General features: G+C 42.9%; 1 pseudogene; it reads left to right on the top strand.

Annotated features, from left to right (window-relative positions):
- Positions 1-13,354: 13,354 nt before the first annotated feature.
- Positions 13,355-14,340, top strand: LOC119368795 (annotated as a pseudogene).
- The last annotated feature ends 2,532 nt before the right edge of the window (positions 14,341-16,872 follow it).

Genomic DNA, 16,872 nt, shown 5'->3' with positions numbered 1-16,872 from the left:
GGCCCTCCTCCACCGAAGAGGTATACTCCTCCCTCCTTCCTCCTCCTCCCTCCCTAGTTATATTTATTAGAGAGTAGTTAATTTTTAGGTGTTTTAGTTGAATTTGTAGGTGTTTTAATTAAATAATTTATGTGTTTTAGTTGATTTTTTAGGTGTTTTAGTTAAATTTGTAGGCGTTTTAGTTAAAAAGGTAGGTTCTTAGAATAATGTAGGTGTTCTAGGTGTAGTTAACAGAATTTTAGGTGTAGTTAACAGAATTTTAGGTGGTTTAGTTGTTTTAGGTGTGGTTAACAGAATTTTAGGTGTTTTAGTTGTTTTAGGTGTAGTTAACAAAATTCTAGATATTTTTTTAGTTAAAGCAATTGTTGTTATTTTTTTAGTTAAAGCAATTTTTCCCGTTATATGCAAATTTCCAGTGGACATGTCATATTTTGAACATGTCACATTTTGGACATGTCATATTTTTCTGAGTGGCCTATGTTTTGCCAGAAATGTCGATTCGTTTATGTTCTGGCAAATTTCAGGTGCTCGATTGGTCCTGTTTTTAGCAAAGGTCATGTCAAATTTTGCTAAGTGTTTATTAATTTTGTTTTCATAATTAAGCATTTTGTTCTCGATGTCGACGATGCCTATCCCGCATCCTCGTCGTCGACTCGGCGGAGGACTCTTGCTTAGGCCGAGGGGCCATGTCCGGGACTGGGCTCCGCCAGGCTGGTACTGGGTTGTGCTACCTTCTGGTGAGCGCAGCTTAGTGAGGAGCCAGCCCGTCGTCGACCCGAAGCTTCTTTGGTGGCGGTCACGTGGGCCTGCATCGGTGGAGAGGCTTCAGTCCCCCGCGCAGGTGGTTCAACACCGTGTCATGGAGGAGAATGCGCACGTCCAGCGCTACTTGGTTGCGTTGGTGAACGGCCGGTTCTCCAATACCTGGCAGATTATTTGGGGATCTCACCGGAGCTATGATCCGGTGATGGTTCTTTCTCTTTGGGTGTCCACCGCGGCCCACTGAACCTAGAGGAGCTATTATTCGAGATGTATTAGTGATATTATATGATAATCTTTGCTACAAAGTACTATATATGTATTCGATGATGGATTATTAATTACCTATTAGTTATTTGGTTATTGAATGCAAAAGATGAGCGCGGTTTGTGCTACAAACTACTACATATGTATTCATGATGGATTATTAATTACCTATTAGGAAATGTCTGACGACGAAAGGGAATTCGCTATGTGCGATTACTGCGAAGATAAGCGCGGTATGTGCGACATGCCTCACCTGGTAGAAGGTCGGCGCTTCATCATCAAGCTCTAAGAGACCTTCGATGTTGATACGGTACGCAATGATGACAAGTGTTTTTTGTTATTTTTGCACAACTTCTCTGCTTCTTCAACGTGTAATTTCCGTCTTTTACAATTCGACTAGCTTATCCCATGCCATGCAAGACACTATGTCTTGGAGAAGATGGGTTTTGAAGATCATGAAAGCACGGAGACAAAGATAATTCAACTAAGGACCCATCATGGTTATCATTTTGCTGTAAAACTATACAATTTTGTGAACTTATCCAATTTTGGTTGCCCGAATTGTGAAGCCCTTTCCAAGGCGTATGATTTTCATGCGGGTATGCTTCTCACCTTTGATCTTGGTGATCCTGACATCAACAAAAATGATATGACCATTTGGGTCCTTGTTGACACGCTTCCAGTTCTACCACGGTGTGAGTTTCTTAAACATATTTACTAAGTAATTTATATTGTTTATTTCAAAATATTTGACAACTTATTTCCATTGACAGCTTATTTTCATTCTTCCAAAAATGTACGGAAGATGGTAGACAGAACCTACTACTACAATGATGAAGCACAATTAACTTATAAGGAGAAAGATGGTCTTATCACATTTTTTACTTATCTTGAGAATTACAATAGCTATTATCGAATTCATCAAAATTATGGTCCATATGTGCCACTAGTGCACGCGATGTGCTATGGTAACATCAATGGAGATATCATGGTAAGATTTTCTACTATTACGACATCCGTGCATCTTTGAACATTGCTAACTACATTGCTAACTACAAAGTTATTACTATATTTTTGAACAGAAAATCCCAATGGATCGTGTGCCTCATCTGATGTTGCCAAGAGGTCGCGTTGAAGTTATGAGCTTACGGCCACCACGGCCAGGTCAGCCACACTATCCACATCACTCCTGTCCATACCGGATTTCTAAAAGCGAGGAAGCCATGATAATAAATGATTGGAAAAAATGTTTCAACCATCGTAGAGAGCTACTTGTAAGCAACATTGTGCGTAGGCCAAGACTTGGAGACAGGATGATCTCCGTTCTTCATTATGGAGAGTTCAGTTTCCTTAATGAAGAGTCAATGCCTATCTTGTTTTATGATATTTTACCTAAGAGAGGGTAGAGTAGGTCCTATGAGAGGAGTAGGTCCTAGGTAGAATGTGTTATTATGTGCTATAATGTGTTAGAGTTGATGAGGAGGATGATGAGTTGTGATTATGACTAGTGACCAACTTGTTATATATATGATGTCTCATTGACGAACATTGTTTGGTGGTGATGACTACTGGTAATGAATATGCTATTTAAACAGACTAGTTCATGATGAGTTGTTATTGTATAAAAGATATATCTGTTTAAACATGTAGAACGCCAAAATATTAAAAAAACATAAATGTTAGCAGTACCGCTGGCCTAAAAACGCGCTACTAGTAGTTGAACTTACCAGTAGCGATGGTCTAGAAATGCGCTACTGCTACAAAATAGCTGTAGCATCGTAGCAGTAGCGCTGGTACCCGCGCTACTGGTAGCACAAAAACAAGCGCTACTGGTGAGCTTTTCTCTAGTAGTGCATGATCATGTATATAGGCATCACGTCCGCAACAAGTAGACCGACTCCTGCCTGCATCTACTACTATTACTCCACACATCGACCGCTATCCAGCATGCATCTAGAGTATTAAGTTCATAAGAACAGAGTAACGTTAACGCATTAAGCAAGATGACATGATGTAGAAGGATAAACTCAAGCAATATGATATAAACCCCATCTTTTTATCCTCGATGGCAACAATACAATACGTGTCTTGCAACTCTTTCTGTCACAGGGTAAGAACACCACAAGATTGGACCCAAAGCTAAGCACTTCTCCCATGGCAAGAAAGATCAATCTAGTAGACCAAACCAAACCGATAATTGGAAGAGACTTGCAAAGATAACTTACTCATACATAAAAGAATTCAGAGAAGATTCAAATATTATTCATAGATAAACTTGATCATAAACCCACAATTCATCGGATCTCGACAAACACACCGCAAAAAGAGATTACATCGAATAGATCTCCACAAGAGAGGGGGAGAACATTGTATTGAGATCCAAAAAGAGACAAGAAGCCATCTAGCTAATAACTATGGACCCGAAGGTCTGTGGTAAACTACTCACAACTCATCGGAGGGGCAATGGTGTTGATGTAGAAGACCTCCGTGGTGGATTCCCCCTCCGGCAGAACGTCGGCGATGGCTCCAAGATGGGATCTCGCGGGTACAGAAGGTTACGATTGCGGAAATATTTCTTTGGTGGCTCCCTGGATGTTTTCGGGGTATGTAGGCTTATATAGGAGGAAGAAGTACGTCGGTGGCCTCCCGAGGGGCCCACGAGACAGGGGGGCGCGCCCAGGAAGGGTGGGCGCGCCCTCCTATCTCGTGTCCACCTCGGCTGCTTCTTGGCTTGCACTCCAAGTTCTCCGGATCACGTTCGTTCCAAAAATCACGCTCCCGAAGGTTTCATTCCGTTTGGACTCCATTTGGTATTCCTTTTCTTCGAAATACTGAAATAGGCAAAAAAACAGCAATACGGGCTGGGCCTCTGGTTAGTAGGTTAGTCCCAAAAATGATATAAATGTGTAAAATAAAGCCCATGAACATCCAAAACAGGTAATATAATATCATGGAACAATCAAAAATTATAGATACGTTGGAGACATATCAAGTATCCCCAAGCTTAATTCCTGCTCGTCCTCGAGTAGGTAAATGATAAAAACAGAATTTTTGATGTGGAATGCTACCTAGCATAATTCTCAATGTAATTTTCTTTATTGTGGCACGAATGTTCAGATCCAAATAATTCAAGATAAAATCTTATAAAACATAAAAATAATAATGCTTCAAAGCATACTAACAAATAATCATGTCCTATCAAAATAAGATAGCCAAAGAAAGCTTATCCCTACAAAATCATATAGCTAGGCCATGCTTCATTTTCATTACACAAAATACTCCCATCATGCACAACCCCGATGACGAGCCGAGCAATTGTTTCATACTTTTTAACGCGCTTCAGCTTTTTTCAACTCTTACGTAATACATGAGTGCAAGCCTTGGACATAGCACTATGGTGGTGGTTGTGAAGACAAAAGGAGGGAGAAGATAGTCTCACATCAACTAGGCGTATCAACGGGCTACGGAGATGCCCATCAATAGATATCAATGTGAGTGAGTAGGGATTGCCATGCAACGGATGCACTAGGGCTATAAATATATGAAAGCTCAACAAAAAGCACTAAGTGGGTGTGCATCCAACTCGCTTGCTCACGAAGACCTAGGGCATTTTGAGGAAGCCCATCATTGGAATATACAAGCCAAGTTCTATAATGAAAAATTCCCACTAGCATATGAAAGTGACAACATAGGAGACACTCTATCATGAAGATCATGGTGCTATTTTTGAAGCACAAGTGTGGAAAAGAGATAGTAGCAATTGTCCCTTCTCTCTTTTTCTCTCTTTTTATTTTTCTCTTTTTTTCTTTTTTTTCTTTTTTTCTTTTTCTTTTTTTTCTTTCTTTTTCTTTTTTTCTTTTTGGTGGGCTTCTTTGGCCTTTTTTATTTTTATAAAGTCCGAAGTCTCATCCCGACTTGTGGGGGAACCATAGTCTTCATCATCCTTTCCTCACTGGGACAATGCTATAATAATGAAGATCATCACACTTTTATGGATTTACAACTCAAGAATTACAACTCAAAGCTAGAACAAAATATGACTCTATATGAATGCCTTCGGTGGTGTACCGGGATATGTAATGAATCAAGAGAGACATGTATGAAAATTATGAAGGTGGCCTTGCCACAAATACGATGTCAACTACATGATCATGCAAAGAGCAATATGACAATGATGAAAAACGTGTCATAATAAACGGAACAGTGGAAAGTTGCATGGCAATATATCTCGGAATGGCTATGGAAATGCCATAATAGGTAGGTATGGTGGCTATTTTGAGGAAGGTAAATAATGGGTTCATGATACCGGCGAAAGTTGCGCGGCATAATAGAGGCTAGCAAAGTGGAAGGATGAGTGTGCATATATCCATGGACTCACATTAGTCATAAAGAACTCATATACTTATTGCAAAAGTCTACTTAGCCCTCAAAGAAAAGTACTACTACGCATGCCCCTAGAGGGATAGATTGGTAGGAAAACACCATCGCTCGTCCCCGACTGCCACTCATAAGGAAGACAATCAAAAGAGCACCTCATGCAACAAATTTGTTACACAATTTTTACCATACGTGCATGCTACGGGACTTGCCTACTTCAACAAAAGTATTTCTCAATTTCATAATTATGCACTAGCATGACCCTAACATTACTACCTTTATATCTCAAAACAATTATCAAGCAACAAATTGATCCTAGTGTTGAATGCTCTTTCTATGATAGTTTTTATTATACCCAACTTCGATGCTCATCATTCTAGGACCAAAATTTGTAACCATAGCAAATACCATGCTGTTCTAAAAGACTCTCAAAAAAATAATATAAGTGAGCATGAGAGACTAGCAATTTCTTCAAAATTAATCCACCGCCATGCTCTAAAAGATATAAGTGAAGCACTAGAGCAAAAATTATCAAGCTCAAAAGATATAAGCGAAGCACATAGCATGTTCTAATAAATTTCAATCAAGTAGGCTTCTCCCAAAAGGTGTGTGCAGCAAGGATGATTGTGCTAGACTAAAAAGCAAAGACTAATATAATACACGACGCTCCAAGCAAAACACATATCATGTGGCGAATAAAAATATAGCTCCAAATAAAGTTACCAATGAACAAAGACAAAAGAGGGGATGCCTTCCCGGGGCATCCCCAAGCTTAGGCTTTTGGCTATTATTGAATATCTTGGGGTGCCATAAGCATCCCCAAGCTTAGGCTCTTACCACTCTTTATTCCATAGTCCATAAAAGCTTTACCCAAAACATGAAAACTTCACAACACAAAACTCAACAGGAAATCTTATAAGCTCCGTTAGTGAAAGAAAACAAAACCACCACATAAGGTACTGTAATGAACTAATTATTTATTTATTTTTGTGTTAAACCTACTGTATTCCAAGTTTTCTATGGTTCATACCCTTACATACTAGCCATAGATGCATCAAAATAAGCAAACAACACACGAAAAACAGAATCTGTCAAAAACAGAACAGTCTGTAGAAATCTGTAACTAATGCAAACTTATGGAACTCTAAAAATCCTACCAAAATAGGAAGTACTGGAAAATTTGTTTATTGATCAGAAGAAAAAAGAATCAATGCAAAATCACGTTTCTGTGATTTATTGATTTTTTTCTCGTGAGTGCAAAGTTTCTGTTTTTCAGCAGAATCAAATCAACTATCATCATAGGTTATCCTATAGGTTCTACTTGGCACAAACACTAAATAAAACATGAAAACACATCTAAACCGAAACTATATGCAAAATTTATTAGATAACAGCAAGGAAAAATATTGGGTTGTCTCCCAACAAGCGCTTTTCTTTAAAGCCTTTTTAGCTAGGCATTGAGATTTCAATGATGCTCACATGAAAGACAAGAATTGAAGCATAAAGAGAGCATCATAAAACATGTGACAAACACACTTAAATCTAACATGCTTCCTATGCATAGGAATTTTATAGGAAAACAAATTAGCAAGGCAAGCAAGATCTAGCATATGCAAGGGAAAAGAAAGAAACAATAGCAATCTCAACCTAACGAGAGGTAATTTAGTAACATGAAAATTTCTACAACCATATTTTCCTCTCTCATAATAATTACATGTGGGATCATAAGCAAATTCAACAAAATAGCTATCACATAAAATATTTTCAACACGATCCACATGCATGCAAAGTTGACACTCTTCCAAAATAGTGGGATTATCATTAACTAAAGTCATGACCTCTCCGAGCCCACTTTCAATATTATTGCAAACACTATTATCAATCTCATATTCATCATGGGGCTTAAATAAATTTTCAAGGTTATAAGAAGAATCACCCCAATCATGATCATTGAAACAAGTAGTAGACATAGCAAAACTAGCATCCCCAAGCTTAGGGTTTTGCATATTATTAGCACAATTGACATCAAGAGAATTTATAGGAAAATCATTGCAATCATGCCTTTTTATTCAAGGAGTTATCCTGAATCTCTTCATAAATTTCATCATCATAATTTTCAGATTCACAAATTTTTAGCAAAGCCTCATAAAGATAATCTAGTGCACAAAACTCACTAGCAATTGGTTCATCATAATTGGATCTCTTAAAAATATTAGCAAGCAGATGAGGATCCATAGATCTTAGTTCTCTGTTTAGCAATAAATAAGCAACTATTCCAACCAAACAAGCAAACGAGCCAAGTAAGACATGAAAGCAAAAAGACGAACAGAAGAAGGGCAAATAAAACGGCAAGGGTGAAGTGGGGGAGAGGAAAACGAGAGGCAAATGGCAACTAATGTAAATACGAGGGAGGTGAGTTTGTGATGGGTACTTGGTATGTCTTGACTTGAGCAAAGATCTCCCCGGCAACGGCGCCAGAAATCCTTCTTGCTACGTCTTGAGCTTGCGTTGGTTTTCTTTGAAGAGGAAAGGGTGATGCAGCACAATAGCGTAAGTATTTCCCTCAGTTTTTGAGAACCAAGGTATCAATCCAGTAGGAGGCTCCTCACAAGTCCCACGAACCTACACAAACAAACAAAGAACTCGCAACCAACGCGATAAAGGGGTTGTCAATCCCTTCACGGCCACTTGCGAAAGTGAGATCTGATAGAGATAGTATGATAAGATAAATATATTTTTGATATTTTATAATATAGATGCAGAAAATAAAGATGCAAATAAAAGTAGATTGAAAGCTTATATGATAAAGGATAGACCCAAGGGCCATAGGTTTCACTAGAGGCTTCTCTCGAGAGCATAAGTATTACGGTGGGTGAACAAATTACTGTCGAGCAATTGATAGAAAAGAGAATAATTATGAGATTATCTAGGCATGATCATGTATATAGGCATCACATCCGCAACAACTAGACCGACTTCTGCCTGCATCTACTACTATTACTCCACACATCGACCGCTATCCAGCATGCATCTAGAGTATTAAGTTCATAAGAACAGAGTAACGCATTAAGCAAGATGACATGATGTAGAAGGATAAACTCAAGCAATATGATATAAACCCCATCTTTTTATCCTCGATGGCAACAATACAATACATGTCTTGCAACCCTTTCTGTCACTGGGTAAGAACACCTCAAGATTGAACCCAAAGCTAAGCACTTCTCCCATGGCAAGAAAGATCAATCTAGTAGGCCAAACCAAACTGATAATTCGAAGAGACTTGCAAAGATAACTTAATCATACATAAAAGAATTCAGAGAAGATTCAAATATTATTCATAGATAAACTTGATCATAAACCCACAATTCATCGGATCTCGACAAACACACTGCAAAAAGAGATTACATCGAATAGATCTCCACAAGAAAGGGGGAGAACATTGTATTGAGATCCAAAAAGAGAGAAGAAGCCATCTAGCTAATAACTATGGATTTGAAGGTTTGTGGTAAACTGATCACAACTCATCGGAGGGGCTATGGTGTTGATGTAGAAGCCCTTCATGGTGGATTCCCCCTTCGGCAGAACGCTGGCGACGGCTCCAAGATGGGATCTCGCGGATACAAAAGGTTACGGTGGCGGAAATATTTCTTTGGTGGCTCCCTGGATGTTTTCTGGGTATGTAGGCTTATATAGGAGGAAGAAGTACGTCGGTGGCTGCCCGAGGGGCCCACGAGACAAGGGGTGCGCCCAGGAAGGGTGGGCGCGCCCTCCTATCTCGTGGCTGCCTCGACTGCTTCTTGGCTTGCACTCCAAGTTCTCCGGATCACGTTCGTTCCAAAAATCACGCTCCCAAAGGTTTCATTCCGTTTGGACTCCGTTTGATATTCCTTTTCTTCAAAATACTGAAATAGGCAAAAAAACAGCAATACGGGTTGGGCCTCCGATTAGTAGGTTAGTCCCAAAAATGATATAAATGTGTAAAATAAAGCCCATGAACATCCAAAACAGGTAATATAATAGCATGGAACAATAAAAAATTATAGATACGTTGGAGACGTATCAGGTACTACCTAGCTGATGGCATCTATCCGAGATGGTCGACATTTGTGAAGACTATCTCAAACCCTGTGCCAGGAGGCAAGAATGCCTTCTTTGTGAAGGTTCAAGAGGCTTGTAGGAAGGATGTCGAGCGGGCATTTGGTGTGCTCCAATCTCGATTTGCTGTTGACCGGTACCCTGCTCAAACCTGGTCGAAAGATCAAATGTGGGAGATCATGACTTGCTGTGTCATCTTGCACAACATGATCATTGAGAGCGAGCAGGAAAAGCCAGTGTTTGACACAGAACCATATTACAGGCAGGGTCCTCTTGCCCAAGTTGATCACCAGCTACCGACAACCTGGACTGACTACCTAAATATGCGTCAGGAGATCCGAGACCCACAGGTGCATCAAGAACTGCAACACGATCTGGTGGAGCACCTATTGAGGCTCAACGGCGACGCCGGGAATGATGTGTGATGAAATATGAGTTTTTATTTGTTGAACTATATAATTTGTATTGAACTATTTGTTGAACTATTTGATTTATATTGATTTTCTGTCATGAACCATGGAGGCAAAAACACGCCAACTACGCCGAACTACGTGATGAACTATTTGATTTCTATTTGTTGAATTATTTATGGGAGAATTCACGCCGAATCACGTCGAATATAGGCCGATTCACGCAGATATCATGCCATTTTTGGACGAAAGTGGGCCGAATAATGGGCCGAAATCGGCGCCTGGAGGCGATGGCTGGGTGCCCAACCGCCCCGAGAGCCGAGTTTGCCGCCTGCTCGCCCCCATGCGGCGATTTTTATGCCTCCTGGGGGGGGGGGCAACGGCTGGAGATGCTCTAAGAGAACATAATGCTCTTTTAAATTACTCTCTCTTCCACATTCTATCCTACGTGGCATTGGTAAGACTAGCAGAAAAGTCCGTGCTTTGCAATGGGTCATAAAATTTGTAATAGTTCAACAACAATCACGTCAAATATATATACCTTTATGATGTACATGCACATCAAACAACCTTGTCAATTCTTTTTTTACCGTTAGATTAATCTTCCTATAACATGTTTATTGCAACAATACTATGACCTTCCGTAGACATTCATTATCATTCTACTTGGACTCATATGGTTCACATACCCTACAAAAAAAAAGTTGCCTCACTATGGTATGAGAAAATCTGTAGAGCATCTTATTTTTCTCATAGAGAAATTAAGATCTATCCTAAAATTTCAACGGAATGAACATATTGAAAATAACATTCCATGATGTATCTAGTAAAACAGAAACAATTGTGAGGCCAAAAATATGTATGCTTTAGTGGTAACACTGAATTTAAGATTCTTGCTAAAAGTAATTGGTAACCTGTATTTCTGAAGGAGATGTATCCATCCACGGGGAGAAAACATAATTATCCACCTCTGAACTTAAACTATAATCTTGAGTACAGTTGTATCAAAGGAAGCCTCCAGCAAAAAAAAGAAAAGAAAAAGAGGGTAAGTCTCGCATTAATAGAGGTTAGGAAAGGCACGAATAAATCAAGCATGCGTCATGCTTTGCTATAATATCAGAGCACTGAGTACTTAAACTACAACGTTGGCTACCAATGAATTTTGTCGATTTAGCTCACTAAGAATAGTGGCCTGACAGTGCTCATACTACTTTTGCTATAATATTTGCATCAAACCATCTGCACTCCTTTTTCTCTTACACATCTCAGTTTACTATGGAATTGATAGGCATACACATTGCACCAGGAGTGTCCCATCAAGACGAAGATCCACATCCGCTTCTTCTGTCGACTTGACTGTTTAACACGGCGACATGCAGAGAATAGCATAAAGCCTGTGCACGTATGTCAATTACTAGGAAAACATAGTTGTTCTGAAATTTGGGGCATTTGCACTTGTATGCTTTCCGCGACTCGATCCGATGGATGCGACTGGAGGTGCTGGATCGGCACCATGGCGAGTGCTCGCCGCTACTCAGCCACTCATGGCACCCTGCGCCGTCCCCTCTTCCCGACTCCTCATAATCCCTCTTCATCCGTTCTTTTACACTGGCTTTTTTTCCAGCGTGGCTGAGGAATCGTACATATAGCCACATCTGTGCCCCCTCGTATCAACCGTGGGGCCCTCTATTCCGGCGACCCGCTATGGAGGCGCCGATCTGGGCGGCGGGTTATGTAACATGACTTGTAGAGTATCATATATACTCTCAGTCAGTTTCAAACATTCTCTATACATTTGTAAGAGCATCTTCAACAGACGCGCTATATAAGCGCCGTGTTGAAAAATTAGTGGTTTTTGCGCGCGCGCTATCACTCCCGGCGCTCCAACGAAGGCGCAAAAACTGCACGCGCGGCATAACTAGTTCAGCGCGCGGGCCGAAATGTCATTGCGCGCCGTTTATTTGCTGCGCCGGCTCCCGCGCACTGGACACTCGAGCGCCCGCTCGCAACTTTCACCTACCCCCATCCAGCCGCTGGCGCCGCCGCCGCACACGCCACCCCATTTGTTCCGGCAACCGTTCAGGTGCTTCCCCGGCGTATCCCCGCGCCGCCGCTGCTTCCACCGTCTCCCTCTAGTCGGAGAGGAGGCACCCGGGGAGCACGAAGTAGGCCCGGCCCGGCAGCAGCTGCTCCCCCGGTGGCCCGAAGGGACCGGGAGGCCGACGAAGAAGAAGTCGGGCGGGCAGAGCACGTGGTCCGCTGAGAGCAACGCGGCCTGAAGACGACGTCGTCATCATCGTCCTTGTCGTTGCCCTCTCGTCCGCCTGCCCCATTACACCAGCCTGGCCATCGCGGGAGACTCGGCCGTTGCTGACATGGTCTCGCACGGGGAGACGCTGTTTCCCATGGCGTAAAAGAACATATCCTTCCAGAAGCTTCTAGATGGTGGATCAGAGATGTTGGATGAGCTAGCTAGGCAGGCAGCAGGGCAATTGTGGCATTTGACACGGACGGAAGGAGTATATGTAGTCGATCCCTCCGAACCCTCGCAATGGTTGGACGGCGAGTTGACCTCGGAAGGTGGACGAGAGACTAGCACTACGTGTAGATTTGACCTCCATACATATCAAACTATTCCAATGGCATATGACCTGGACTGTATTAGATTGTGTATCCAGTTTTTGATGAGATGAAAACGGCAGGAGCAACAAACAGAAACAAATCCAACCAGATGATGGACGACATAGGACGTACAAACCGGCCCGGACTATAAGTTACATAGGTCTACTTTTAAATCTCAACCGTCATTTTTTATGATTAACATAAAATCAACGGATATAAAAAAGATGACGGATGGAGAACTATGAAATCTTCCATCCTTTATTATTAGATATAGATATAGATATAGATAACACGCGCAGGAGTTGAAATCTTTTCGACTCCAATAGAAACTCAACTGTACTGTTGTGCTTGTGCCACGTGACGACTTTTGCATGTATTTGACACACCATCAGGAAAATGCTGCAATGATGTACCCTCCGATTCGTGCTTTTAATTCAAGGAGTAGTAAACATAAAGAAACATTATGACGGAGGGTTTTCTGCTACGAGCGTAGGATGACTCAGGAACATCATGATCTTAAGAGGTGAACTCAAAGCGGAGCATATGTGTGGGTAGGGTTTGAACACGTCCGTGTCCGAGTAGTGCAGGAATTAATCACCTGGTAGGATTAGTATTTGACTCACCGATTCGGTCCGGGACTAGCCAGCCTAGCCACTATATATGCACGACGTACACCCCCTTGTAAATAAACGACAATTAAGTTGATTGAAAGCGAACACCTGCAGGAAGGTACGTACGTACTCGGAAAGCAATCGAGTTAGCCCGTAGGCGTCGCATCGGCAAGCTTGGTCGGGCCTGCGCAGTACGCACAAGCACCGGCAGCAATGGCAGCGCTGCAGAGGCCGAGTATGGCGACGGCTACCGCGTCTGCGTGCATCCCGGAGACGGCGCGGGGCACGCACGTGTTCACGGTCGCCGGCTACAGGCTGCACAAGGGCCTCGGCGCCGGCAATTTCATAAGGTCCTCCACCTTCACCGTGGGCGGCTACGACTGGTGCATCCGCTACTACCCCGACAGATACACTTCTGACACCAAGCGCTATGTTGCGGTCTACGTCGAGCTCCAGAGCAAGAAATCCGTGGTGAGGGCGCTGTACGACCTCAAGCTCACCAACCAGGCCACCGGACGCCATCCTTGATCGTCTCCCGGCCGTCGCCCCTTCCGGCATTCAGCAGCACGTGGAGCAGGCATGTCAAGGGTTCCTACAACTTCATGAAGAGGGACCTCCTGGAGGCATCCCCGTACCTGCACGACGACTGCCTCATCATCCACTGCGACATAACCGTCCTCCTCAACAAAATACCGGCCGTGGCCACCCCCAACGCCAAGACGCCGCCGGAGATCCCGGTGCCGCCGTCGGACCTGTCCAACAATCTCGCAAAGCTGCTGGAGGGGAAGAAAGGAGCGGACGTGGTGATCAAAGTCCGCAGGGAGACCTTCTATGCGCACAAGATCGTGCTGGCGATGCGGTCACCGGTCTTCGACACAGAACTATACGGGCCAATGTGGGACGAGGAGAAACAGTGTCTACAGATCGCCGACATGGAGCCTGATGTATTCAGAGCACTGCTTCACTTCATATATACAGATTCGTTGCCTGCCATGGATGATGACAACAACAAGGTGATTAGGCACTTGCTTGTGGCTGCAGACAGGTATGCCATGGGAAGGATGAAGCTCATGTGTGAGAGCATCCTGTGCAAGAGCCTCGATGCCAAGAGCGTCGTCGCCACATTGGCTCTAGCTGACCAGTATCATTGCACCAAGCTTAGAGAAGCTTGCATTGACTATATCAAACTCTTCAATTAGAGGATATGTACCTGATGGCAATATGAGTCTGATTGCTTGACTAGAGCATTTACTGATGTCTTTATAGTATATACATGATATGTAGATGAACCTAATTAAGTTTTCTAGCTTCAAAGCACGGGTCCCTGGTTGATTAGTTTGTGAACATTTAGTTTGTTGATCATTTGCAAATATATCCAGCTTAGATCATGTTGCCTCGTCCAAAAGTTTTCACATGTATTCTGGGTCCCTGGTTGGTTAGTTTGTGAACGTTTGGTTATGAGAAAATGTGTCCACCATAGATCACGATGTTCTGTCCTTATTGGTCCTTCTCATTGCATCTTCACCTCTTTAATCGCCACAAAAAGAAAGACAGGTGCTTCGTTGCGGGGTGGGTTCGGTAACATGTGGATGGATAGATATTACATCACAAGGAAACGAAGACAAAAACCAAAGAAAACCAAATTTGGACCAAATTTGTTACGACCATTTCACGGTAACCGAAGTTCGATGAGATCCTCAGGAGTCACCACCTTGTGTTTGCCTATTTCAATGACTTTTGTATATTCGGTTGGAGCTGCTCCACCACCACCCGGGGACATGGGCCCGGTTGGGAAAAACGTGGATGGACAGATATTTATCTCACAAGGAAACGAAACCAAAAACCAAAGCAAACCAAATTTGTTACGACTATTTGATGATAAACGAAGTTCAATGAGATCCTTACGAGTCACGAGCTCATGTTTGCCTATTTCAATGACCTTGGTATCTTCAGTTGGAGTTGCTCCACCACCATCGTGTTTGCCTATTTCAATGACCTTGGTATATTCAGTTGGAGCTGCTCCACCACCATCCGGGGACATGGGCCACCCTGTAAGTTGGCCTACGTGAACAAGGGTTTCCTTTAGGTTTTTTCCTTTGCGAATCGGAGGGCTTTATTAGTAGGGATTAAGTTTTTTTTTCTCGTGACCGCTTTATTTTTGGTAGGGGCAGAAATAACCGGTTTCCGAAAAATCTTAGGAATTTTGACATTTTTTGCCCGAATTATTCAAACAAATTTTGAATTCAAATCAAACAATGTTAAAATATAACCTGTTTACAAATTAGTATCTAGTGCGGTGGTCATTGCACCGCACACCCCTTAATTTGGTCTCGGGATCCAATCTCTTGGCCACCTATATTTCTTGAGGTTCCATGCGAATGGTAGCATAGACACGTTATATCACAGTTTGCACAGTTCAAATTAAATTTTTCAAAAAGTTTGTTCGGTATCGATTTTTTTCAATGGGTAGCGGAAAAGCCAGTTTTTGACTGGTTTCCGAAAATTTTGGGCGAGAAAAAAACACTGGTATTGAACTATATCTATGTTCTACGGTAAAAATAGCCGCCACGCGCAAAGGAAGGGAAACATCAGCCATGAATTTTGAGTACTATGCTGCTTCAATTTATACCGCCGTGAGCCGTGATTATGCCAATGTCACATAATTATTACATTAAGCACACTTTAGCTATAAGTGTGGAGTTATTGAAGGAGTAGTACTAGCACGCATGCAGAACGAAAGGTTGCAGCCGTAGGATAGAGCTTCAAGAGACTTGCGCCTTCCGTTGCAGCTAGGTAGAACTACTCAGGAGCTAGCGTAACTGAACGGGTTGATTTCTGAGATTGAAGATGTCATGAGCTCCAGAGATCCTGGCACGGCCTTGAGAATAGGCGGGTGCGCGTAAGGGCCCCAGAGCCAACCGGTGGCGATGAGCCTGCATACAAACTCCGTCAGGTGGATGCCGTCCCAGTTGATGTGTGTGGCGGGGTTAGCGCACGCGCTCGCGCCGGGCAACCCACGCCGCCGTCAGGTTGTAGTTGTACGGCCCGCCCGCGCCACAGCACACTCGGAGCCTCGACGAGGCACTGAACCCTGCAACGTACTACGAGTTAGCAAGTGCTAAAAATTGTGGAGCTTACCATCTTTTGGAGCTTACCGAATCTTATGGGTTCCCTGAGAAACTCCATCACCGGCGTGTAGTAGTGGGCGTAGACGATCTTGGTGGCGGGGTACTTGATCCGGAGACGATAGACGGCTTCCACCAACACTCTATTGTGGTAGCGCGCGAGGGCGTTGTATTTCCTCAGGCACCCGGTCCCGGGGTCGTAGTGCTTCTTGTTCGGGCTGGCGTACAAGGTTAGGACGATGGGAATGCACCCCATTGGCGGCTGCCCCGGCACCACCACGTACCTCCCTCCCTCCTTGACTAGTTGCTGCAAAACCCAACAACAAAGGAAAATCATCTCCTTATTGATTAGCTTGGGCGAGAAAATTAAATCAAGCAACAAGTTAATTAATAATCCTTTCGTCCGAAAAAACTTGTCCCAAGATGATCCCTCAAATAGATCCATTGGAGGGACAAGCTTTTACGGTCGGAGAAAGTACTCTCTTCTGGCCCGGAAGAAAAAACTTTGGTAATTAATATTTGTCACGTGCTAAATATATACTAGCTCCCTCCGTCTGGGATTATGTTTGATACATCTGATTGAGCGTTAACTAATTCCGTACGGAG

Source organism: Triticum dicoccoides, chromosome 2B, assembly GCF_002162155.2.
Source record: "Triticum dicoccoides isolate Atlit2015 ecotype Zavitan chromosome 2B, WEW_v2.0, whole genome shotgun sequence".
Lineage (NCBI taxonomy): Eukaryota > Viridiplantae > Streptophyta > Magnoliopsida > Poales > Poaceae > Triticum > Triticum dicoccoides.
The sequence above is the reverse complement of the archived record's forward strand: the minus strand, read 5'-3'. Positions and strand labels throughout refer to the sequence as shown.